The sequence below is a fragment of the Molothrus aeneus genome, chromosome W (genome assembly GCF_037042795.1).
Source record: "Molothrus aeneus isolate 106 chromosome W, BPBGC_Maene_1.0, whole genome shotgun sequence".
Taxonomy (NCBI): Eukaryota; Metazoa; Chordata; class Aves; order Passeriformes; family Icteridae; genus Molothrus; species Molothrus aeneus.
Genome location: NC_089679.1, coordinates 12,076,719 through 12,083,616, shown reverse-complemented (window position 1 = coordinate 12,083,616; position 6,898 = coordinate 12,076,719). Strand labels below are relative to the sequence as shown.

The following is a 6,898-nucleotide window of genomic DNA, read 5'->3' as shown; positions in this document are numbered from 1 at the left end:
ATTCTTCATGATAAACCCAGCTAAGCAAACATGATGTTGACAAGCAATCAATTATTAGTTAACTACTAACTCTTAACTTCAACAAGGCCTACCTATTTATTTTGATAAACTCTCATAAGGCTTATCTCTAACTAAAACCTCAGCTCCTCTAAAAACCCTAAATTTCTTTAAAGTTTATGTCTCAGGGGGCCCCCCCCCAGAAAGCCCACCTACACGGCCCCTCCCCTCAACTGGTCTGGGAAACATTTCCTCTGAGAGAAGTGGAAAAAATCTGTTTATTTAACAGGGAAAGCACCCCCCAGCACAAAAAATGAACAATACCAGATGACAAAACTCAATCGCCGCTCTGAAGAGACAACAAATTCAGAAAGTCTCTCCTGTGGATGCTTGCTCTGTTATCAATCCCTCCGGCACTAGGAAAGGCTGCTGCCCAGAGTAGGCCCCCATAGGCCACAAAGTGCAAGCTCTCAGTGCTCTCCAGGTCCCAGTCTGGAGCAGGTTTGAACAGTTCCAAGAAAAGGGAAAGAAAAAAGACAGTCCAGGGAAAACTCTGCCTCAGCCAGCTAAACCAACTGAAAAGCAAAGAACACTCTGTTCTGCTCCATCAGTGCCCAGACAACACAGTGCAGCACCGAATGTGGAGCAGTGTTGCTTTTAGAAGAGTGAGTGCAGCCTGTGATAACAAACTCCGTACTTCTTCTTCTCCCCACCTTTGCTCTCAGAAGCAGTCTTGAAGGCAGAGAATATAATATCCAGCATTAACAGAACAGATGGCTGGGGATACAACATCATAAAGTCACCCTAGGACACTGCTCTACTGAGATATGTCACCAGACTATGCTAAGACAAAGTTTTGGAACTGCTAATTAAAATTCTACTATCACAGTGAAGCTGAGGAGGAAACACAGCTCACTCCAGTTACCTTGTGGCATGCCAATACTTCCTTTCAATCACAATGGTTTTCGTCTTTAAGTCCGTGACATCACAGGCATAATTCAACATCTTTTGGGCAGGAAGGAAGATATTCTTCTTCTCATTATACTGATGGGTAAGCTGAAATGCAAAGCAGTTAATTCAAAGTGAAACAGCGATAAAGTCAATAGTAAAACTCACCACAGTTTTGTTTACCAACCCAAGTCCTTACGATCCCAAAATACAGGAACAGCTGTAAAAGCCTTGTGGTTTCTTAATTTTTTCCTATACCTACATGGGAGGGTAAGGGATAAATGATCCCAAACAATGGTAATCCACAACAAAGCATTCTTGACATCATATTCAGCTTTTGCATAGCGAGCTCTTCACCTGATCAAGTTATTCCATTGCAATAGTTTGGGGAGTATCTTAGAGGGCTGCCTGTTGTTGGTTTAAACCATCTTGATCATTCAGGAACCCAGTAGCAATGAGAAAGTTCAAAATGAGATAGTGCTACGCATTGATTTTCCTATATGACAGACATATTTCTACAAGACAGAAGGCTGACCTAATGCTTCCCTACAACATGGCTGAAGTGGCATCCTGTTCCCCATAGGTTTTTCCGTTTAATTTTAGCAGCTTTCTTACTAGATTAATGAGCTGAACTAACTCAAAAAGGAATCAGATAAGTGCCAGAGCTTTAAAACAAACAACAACAACAAAGATGCAAAATGGTGATTTGTGGGTGCGTTTGAAAACAGAAATTTTTTTGTAGTTTTCATAGAGACATGGCATTCTCTAGAATGATATTGCTCCAACGGTTTGAGTTTGGTTTTCTTTTTCCCCCTCAATTGTAAATGTTATGCATTCTTTTTGGCCATTTCAGTAAATAGATTTTCTGATACGTGTGAAAGACAGTCTAAAGTTCCCCTCATTTGCCTCACGACCATTCCCAGGACAGACACTGGGACCCTAAAGACACCGATGGGACCTCTGGCCTGCCAGTAATGGATGAACACCAAAAATCCTGAGGCCCCTGAGCAGAATTCTGGCCTGCCAAGTGATTGTTCACAGCTGTGTCTTCAGTGACTGCTTCTAGCAGGGCCTGCCAAAGGGCGACCCGGCCTATATGCTTGCACCTGCTTCACGACAATAGACCAGGAATTTTCCCACCTCTTGGCCAGATGAACTTGCTGGGGCAACTTGGTAGCTCCCCCATGGAAAATCCTTCATCTCCACTACCAGCGTGAGGCACCGAGGTTGAAGCCCCCCTACCAAGGACTGAGACTGAGACACCTGTAATTCTGATGCAGGGGTGCTGGCCTGACTGAAGCAGGATGCCTGCTGAGTGTTGCCTACAGATGTGTTCACCGGACCTAGACTGGTTTCCCCCAGAAAGCAGTCCTGAAACAGTGGGTCCCACTCACTGCTGATACTGACTTATCCTGCTGAGAACATGGACTGTCTGTACCCGTCTTCAATACCTTTTTCCCCCTCAGCAATTTCAATAGACTTCTTCTTCTTGATTGTATCTGTTCCCCCTCAGCCATTTCAAGATTCTGTTTCCCCCCTCAGCAATGGACTATAATAGAACCTTGAGTTAACCAGGACTTAACCTTGAGTTAACCAGGCAGGGCCATTTTCTTCCCAACGTGACTAGGCAAACTCTGTCGGCTGGACTATGAGGACTTAGTCTCTCCACATTTGGTAGCTATACTCCTGTCTTGGTTCAGGGCAAATTTTGGGGAGAACCCCCAAAGGGGCTCCTCTGGGAAAGCAGATTCATTTGGCCCCTCCCCTATGAAATATTAATCCCAATATTACCGGGTGGGACGTGCCTGGGCTCGTCTGACCCTTGCTGCTGGGCCAAAGGCGGCAGCTGTGATGTTTCACCTCAGAGATACATTTGGCCGGCTGGATCGTGCAGCTAGGCACTCGCAACAAATCCAGGCATAGTAGAAACTCAGTTTACCTCTGGTGGAAAAGGTTCAGGGGACGGTGAAGAGAAAAAGGAGAGGATTCTGCTGTAGAGTTTTAATCCAGAGTTTATTCCAGGATGACAGACCTCTGAATCTTGTAACAGCTCCCAACAGAATCCAGACCACATGGTCCCGTCTCCTTTTAAGCCCGGGGACAGGGGGAGGGGAAGGCACAGGTGAGCCACCAACCAGGTGGGAGGAGGGGAAGGCTCAAAGGATAAAGACACTTGGACAGGCCAATGAGCCCGGACCTGAGGGGCATCTTTTGAACTTCTGCCAACCACACCATGACCCTGCTGGAATGTTAAGATTGATGGACAGCACTTAGCAGGAGGGCAAAGGGGGAGGGGAAAGGACAGATTTCACCTATCCCAACACCTGAGGGATTTTCCTGTTTCCTGAAACAGGAAATGGCATCACACTGCAACACTCCCCCCAACCGGTCCAGGAGAAAATAGCTCCGTGGAAAGAGGTGGAAAAAACCTGTTTATTAAACAATAAAACCTAAACAATATTGAACAATAAAACCCCTTGTTGCTCCAAAAGAGATGACAAACTGAGAAAGTCCCCTCCCTCGGTTGCAGTTCAGCTCACACAGGCTCTTATCAGTCCCTCTGGTGCTGGAAATGTTGCGGGCCGGGCACGGCCTGGTGGGCCACAGGTGCGAGCTGCCGGTGCTCTTCTGGGTGTTCAGTCCAGAGCAGGTTTCAAGAGGTCCAAAGAAAAGGGAAAAAAGAAAAGAAACCACAGTCCAGGGAACTTCCTTGCCTCAGCTAGCTAAAACTAACTAAAAGCAAAGGAGAGCTCTGTCCCACTGTCTGTTCATCCACAGACAACACAGTCCAGGAGCAGGAATGTGGAGGAGTGAATGCAGTGTCTGAAAACAAACTGCTGCTTCCTCTCTCCCCCCTTCACTCTCTGCAACAAGTCTTAAAGGTGCAAAACTTATTATGCAGCATAAACAGAACAAGATGATTGGGGTTAAAAGCATCATATAATCAGCTTAGGACAACTCCCTCTCTCTTTCTCCCCCTCTTTTCTATTCTTTTCCTCTCCCTAATTCCTTTCATGCATTTGCTGTGGTCATTCTATAAAGGTGCATTTGTTTGGATTGATACTGCAATCCCCTTTCCGTGTTGTCTGTTGCACTCCGAGATCAGTTAACCAACCATCACCACCCCCATTGGTATGAGCGGATCGTGACATTAAATTGGCATCATGGACAGGATTCTGATAGACAGAAGGGTCTGCAAGGCTGTTTGTAGTCTGTAAAAGGGGAAGGACGATTTGCTTCAGCCACACCTAGCCCCTCATCGCGAAAGGGTTGAACGAAGCTGGAAAGCAAGGAAAGCTCTTTGAATTTCCCACAAACTGCACACGCCCAGGTGAAATACGCCCCCATACTCTATTGAGAGTTCTGTCTTTAGAATTTCCCAAAAAAATCTCTTAGCGCAAAAGGGGAAACTGTTTTTGTTTATGTGTGAATTTGGACTGTCTGGGAAGGAAGGGACAACTTGAAGGAACTAAGCAGGGCCTCCCAGGGAGATTTGGTCTCTTCACCCAGCCAGGGAAGCAAAGGGGAACACAGCAAAGGCTGTGAGATTGTCTAACTTAAGTTTGCACCTCCCTGTCATGGTTTTGGTCCCTTCATAAAATGACTGAAAACTCTAGCACAAAAGTTAAAGCTGAATTTTCTGCTCTGCTTGCTAAATAGAATGCCAAGCCTTCTCCAAGGGGGGAGGTTTGGGCAGAGAACAGCTGGTTTAATTTAGAAAATGTCATAGATAGAATTCATTCTTTACAACATGAAACAGAAGTTAAACTGGGCAAAAATAAAACCATCCTCTGCTCAGTTTTGGCAGCTTGTCTCACAGCAGCCATAGAAACTCTTTTTAAGTAAAGAAACGAGGAAATAGCAAGAATAGATTCCCTTCAAAACCTAGTTGAAATTTTGCAGAAAGAATTAAAGGAAGATAGAAATGAGATCTATATGTTGCGAGCTGCCCTTAGAGAGGAACTTGCTAAGAATTCACATCATACTGATTCCTCTACAGAGCCAGAGGAAAAGGAAACTCCTGACATGAAACAAATCTATCCCCGTCAGGAACTTGAGGCAGTAAAAAATTGGAGAGAATACTGCTGTCCTCGCTTGAGACCCTTGGTTCCAACAGAATAGAACTATATTAATGATGAGGATTGTTGGAATGTTGGGGGACATAAGACAGATGATGCACTTTGGACCTGGTTAACATAAGAGATTTGATAACAGGATGCCTTGGCATAAACAAACGGAACTTTGAAAATTAGACCTGGATTGCAAGAAGATTAAATCAAACGGGTTTACTGGCAAAAGAAAATCCCATTAAACTCTGCAAGCAAGAGATGTTGTTATATGCGTAAGTTTGTGTATGTGATTTTAACCTAATCATTGTAGTACACATTACTAGTCTCCCTGAAATGGTATATAAGTGCTTGTATCCCACAATAAAATTGGATTCTGATTACCGAGTGGGTCTCCCTGTCTCTCTGCATTGCCGAAAGAGGATCTTGACCCACATATCACAACTAAACAAATACCCTTCAGTGCTACCGAATTAGCTAAGCTGTAAAAAGAATTCGGGCGCCTCCCACAAGAATCAGAGACAGAATATGTCTTCCGAGTGTCCCTCGATGGTGGAGATCAAATTAAATTAACCGGAGGCCAGTGGGTACTGGGGACATGGAGCCTTCTTCATAACAGGAGATAAGGAGGTAAGAGTGATGCATGGTCCCTGACACAGGGTGCGTCTTTCTGGGCCGGGAGAATGAATCCTTTGGAAAGGGGTGACCCCCTGGCAATCGTTGACACCACCGACCAGCTCTTAGAAAGTGTCCACAAAGCCGCCTGCCTGCAAATGATTGATGAAAAGAAATTAGTTCCTGGTTTTGAATGCCCAATGCAATTACCTGTGAAGCCAGAACTAATGACCAATTGAACTCATGGGCTTCCAGAAACACTTAAACATACAGCAATGACTCTACAGAAAACCATAATGGCTTTGAATCCTGTAGAAAGACTAGATAAGATTCCTCAGGAATTCCCCTGACCAAAGTGGACCTAGAGATCCTGGCTTCACTCCCTACTCTTCCCCCTCACAGCCCTCAGCTTCTCAGTCTGATTCACCTGCCAGTAGCCATAAAGTTTGGACATGAGCTGAAGTTGCAGTAGATCTAATTAATTATTGTAGACAATATGGAGCTATAAAAACCCCGGCATAGAAATCAGAAAATAACAAAGGTGTCTGGTTTATTGGGGCTCCTCATAGTGAAAATATAGAGAAAGGAAAACAGATCTCTAACTGCCACCGTTGGTGGTTGTTGGGAATTCAAAAGTGGGTCCCCAAAGAGGTGATGGATGGTTTGCCCCTTGAGAAATTGCAGAAAATAATAAATAATTGGCACCAGCGAAAACCGAATCCATTGGCTCAACCCAGTGCACCCCTCCCTTCTCAGGGACAAAAACTAACCCTCCCCCAGCCTCTCCCACAGAGCACAGGCAGTGAACCAAAACCAACAGGGTTTTCGGGAAACAAATCTCTCTGCCGCTTACAGGTGGGCAAAGGGGCGGAGTTTGGGTTTATTTAAGAATGCTCACTAAAAATAAATCAGGATATAAATTAAGCCCAGCTATCACGGGCCTCCACAGGCTACTAGTAACCTTTTTGATTGACATTGGGGCTCAAATCTCTGCACTAACAAAAAAGGATGCCCAGAGGTGTGGAATTGTTCCAACTAAGAGACAATGCTGTGTTCTTAATGCTCTGGGAACTACAGAATCTATGAATGTTGCCTTAGCCTAACTGACGCGCCCTGGAAATGAGCATCAACTAGCCATCAAAATGGTAAGTGGGAACATTCCAAATAATTGATTAGGAATGGGTGTCCTTGCTGGGAGGCAGTGGGAAGACTCTGAGGGATTTCTGTGGTCTTTTGGCACACTGCCACTTAACATTAGGCTGCTTCAAACC

At 44.9% G+C, this 6,898-nt stretch overlaps 1 pseudogene; it reads left to right on the top strand.

Moving 5' to 3' along the window:
- Nucleotides 1–4,971: 4,971 nt before the first annotated feature.
- LOC136568550 (uncharacterized) lies at nt 4,972–6,149 on the top strand (annotated as a pseudogene).
- The last annotated feature ends 749 nt before the right edge of the window (nt 6,150–6,898 follow it).